Here is a 4,127-nt window from a genome sequence, read left to right on the forward strand (position 1 = left end):
AGATTCTCAGTGCTGTGCTTTAACCCGCTGCGTCATCAGGGAGGGCCCGTCAATAGGCTTTTAATTGAGCCACTTGGCTTTCCTAGGATTATTTTGGCTTCACTCTGTAATAAAGTTTTAAAAAGCAATAATAGTACAGGAGAAAGGGAATTGCCACTGGGACTTCTTAGGGATTTAAAAAACCTACATTTTTAAACTTAGGGGACATTTCTCTGAGCAAGAAAAATACTTTGATGAAAGCTGCTTGAGCTAGATGTGTTAGCAGAAGCCAAGAAAATGAAAAGGCCTGGAAAGGCTGGTAGGCAGGAGAAAAGGGGAAGACAACTTGCACTGAGGGACAGGAGCACAGAGAGAAGACCGAGGGAGAGAGTGGGCGCTGGGTGACTTCAGGGGTGAGTTGTCCATGGAAATTCCCTGGTAGATGGAATTTTCAGAATATGGATGTCTGTCTCAGGCTCCATCTGAAGGGGCTACATTTGCGTTTTGGAGATGCAAGCCCTTCCCGGTGCTTCTTTCCTAGCCTTGTGGAGCAGGCTTGGGGGAAAACGAGGCTGAAGCTGAGTCTCATACTGGAGTTGAAGTGCCCCACAGAGAGATGATACACGTGTGAGACCGCACACGGTCGCTAGGAAGCTGAGTTCCTGCCAGATATGAGGGACAGAAGGAGAGTCTTAGATTGACCCCTCCATCCCCCAAGGGGTGCTGCTTTTCAAGAGCGCTATCTAATTCAGGAGACCTGGGCTCCTACTGACCACTTGGCTGCAAGATTTAGCATTAGCATTTTTCTCCTACTCATCACTGCCATGCAGCCAATAGTCGGCCACAGCTGCCAGTTCCTGTTATCACTATTTAACTGTCAGCTGATCAAATGAAGCTCTGAGCTTCTGAAGTTGGCTAGGGTCTCCTAAGTGGTAGAGTCAGGATTCAAGTTCACGTCTGTCTGGTTCCTAAAGTCCAGGCGTGATTCCACACTCAGAGGCTGTTCTGAGGGAGGAGGAGGAGGTACATGGGGTCCGTGTGTGCCAGACAGTGCAGAGGGCAGGTCTGCCCCCAACCACATCCCTGCCGCAGCTGACTCTACATGCAGCAGCCCCACAGAGCCCAGTAGGGAAGTGAAGTCAGTTCTCGCACCAAAGCAAGAAGTCCAGCATCAAACAGCGGCCTAGAAATTGTAGCGCTTATTTGAATTTCCGCTTCAGAAAACAGTCAGTGAGCTCCTGCTCTTTTGTACCAGACTTAGATTCTCAATTATGCCTCCTTGGAGTAAATTTAAAATAGCTGTGTTCCCCAAGCTGGGACAATCTGCTGAAATGTGTGGAGTAGAGAGAAAAGGTCACCAATTCCAAGCACCTTGATGACAGCCCTCCCAAGGGCCATAATGACCACACAGCTCCCACTGAGAGAGGCTTCCTGTGTGCTGGGTCCACGCTCTAAGGTCCACTGCTCCACGCCACAACTGGAAGACAAAGCAACTCAGGTTTCCCTGCTCAGGGTTGGTTTCTGGTGAAGCTTCTCTTCTTGGCCTCCTTTTCACTCTGTCCTCGCATGGGGGTAGATCTCAGCGTCTCTTTCTCTTCTGAGAAGCACACCAGCCCCATGACTTAATTGAACTTTAATGACCCAGTCTCCAAGTACAGTTCCACTGAGGCTCAGAGCATAACATTCCACACTCCAACCCCAAAATTCATGTCCTCCTCATATGCAGATTTTCACTCCATCCCAACAGCGCCAGAAGTTTTAACTCACCTCAGTATCAACTCTATCTAAATAGCTCCTAAACCAGATATGCCAGGGATCTGTGATGAGCTTCATCCTGAGGCAAATTCCTCTCCAACTGTGAAACTGTAAAATCAGACAAGTTGGGTACTTCTAAAATACAGTGTAGGGACAGGCTAGCCATGCCCATTCCAAAAGGGACCAACCAGAAAGAAGAAAGGGGGAAGGATCCCCAAGTGAGTCCAGAGTGGCACAACAAGCCCTCATTAGATCTCAAGCCTTATTGTCAACTCAGTGCTGGTGTCCTACACCAAAGTCATATATTGAAACCCTTATGCCTGACATCATGATATAGGGAGGTGATGCTTTGGGAGATAATTAGGGTTAGATTAGGTCACAAGAATAGAATCTTTATGAATGACTAATGTCCTCTTAAAAGCAGAAAAGATAAGCTATTTTTCTCTACCCGGCCAGTATTTTGATGTTGGACTCCCCAGTCTCCAGAATTGTGAGAATATTGTTTAAGTCTCTTCTCCCAGTCTGTGGAATTAGAGCAGCCTATGCTAAGATAAGGTTTAATTTAAGAATAGCCCTCGGATATTTTTCATTTTCCTTCTGACTTACTTCACTGAGCATAATCCCTTCCAGCTCCATCCATGTTCCTGGGAATGGCATTAGTTTATCGTTTTGAGTGCTGAACAGTATTCCATTGTGTATATACACCACATCTTCTTGATTTTCTGGACATTAGGGTTTTTTCGTATCTGAACTACTATTGTAACTAGTGCTGCAATGAACATAGAGGTGCAGGTGTCCTCTTGAATTAATGATTCTGTGTCCTTTGGGTAGATACCTAGGAGTTGAATTGCTGGGTTATATGGTAGATCTATTTTTAGTAGTTTGAGGAACCTCCACACAGCTTTCCATAGTAGTTCGACCAGTTTGCATTCCCACCAGCAATGTGAAAGTGTTCCTTTTTTTCCCACATCCTCACCAGCATTTGTTGTTGTTCAGTTTTTTTGATGTGGGCCATTCTTAGTGGTATGAAGTGTTATCATTGTGATTTTGATTTGTATTTTCCTCATTTTAAGTGATGTTAAGCAATTTTTCATGTGCCTGTTGGCCATCTGCAGTTCCTTTTTTGGAAAAGTGTCTTTTCAGTTCTTGTGCCCATTTATTGACTGGATTTTTTATTTTATTTTTATTGAGTTGTGTGAGCTTTTTATAGATCTTAGATATTGGTCCCTTATCAGTGTGTGGAGCGAAAATATTTTCTTCTAATCTGTGGAGTTTCTCTTCATCTTGGTTATTGCCTCTTTTACTGTACAGAAGCATTTTATTTTGATGTAGTACCACCTGTTTATCTTTTTGTTGCTTTTCTTTGCTTCGGGGGATGAGTCTTTCAAGGTATTTCTGAGATATATGTCAAGGAGCTTTTGCCTGTTTCCTTCTATATATTGTATGGTTTCATTTATAGGAGGTTTGTAGGGAAACCAAACAAAGAAAAGAAACAAAAAAAGAGAGAGATAAACTAACAGGAAAACTATAAATCGGAGAAATACAGCAGAGGAGGGGATGGGATAAGGATGAAAAAGGGAGGGAAAAGCACAAGACTTGATGGTGGCAGTTGACAGGGGACGTGGTGGAGAAAGCAAATGCTGTACAAAAATGAACAATGGCATAAAATGTGTGTGTGTGTGTGTGTATTTGAATAAATATATTTAATTTAAAAAGATGACCCTCTGGGTGCTCTACCTCCCAGTCCCAGGTTTTTTGCACTGACCTAGCCCAGAGGTCCAGAGTGGGCATAGTAGGGATCATGGGAACAAACTGCAAACACACACACGGATGGGGTCGGCTCTCAGCCCGTGAAGGGCGGAGACTCTTCCCAGTTCTATCTCTCCATACACAGACAACAGAAACTGTCATTTGTGGTCTCTACCTGCCCTGCTCTTTCCTCTTCTCCAAATCCTTCTTGGTCTCAGTTCCTGTCAATACGAAGGACAATGACTATGGTTTGTTTGTGTTTTAAGATTTATTTATTTATGCACACAAGAACTGGGGTATAGGCCAGTGACAGAGCGAGGAGCAGAACAGGCAGATCTATTGAAATACACTGCTGAGGGGAGCAGCAAGTGGGACAGGAGAAGTCTGCTGCGTGATGTGGATCAGCATTGTGTTCAGGGATCAAACTTGTGCTCCAGTGGCTGGTGATAGCATGATAGTGCTGTGTTTTTAATCCCTGCACCACCAGGGAGGTCCATGACTGTGTTTTTAATTTTTTTTTATTTTTAAAGATTTATTTATTTATTCATGCAGAGCTGGGGTACAGGCTAGAGATGTGGAGGGTGAGAGGATTCACCAGAGACAGAGTGGGGAGCAGAACAGGCAGACTGACAAAGTACACTGCT

Source organism: Condylura cristata, unplaced genomic scaffold (genome assembly GCF_000260355.1).
Source record: "Condylura cristata isolate star-nosed mole 26May11 unplaced genomic scaffold, ConCri1.0 scaffold00028, whole genome shotgun sequence".
Taxonomy (NCBI): domain Eukaryota; kingdom Metazoa; phylum Chordata; class Mammalia; order Eulipotyphla; family Talpidae; genus Condylura; species Condylura cristata.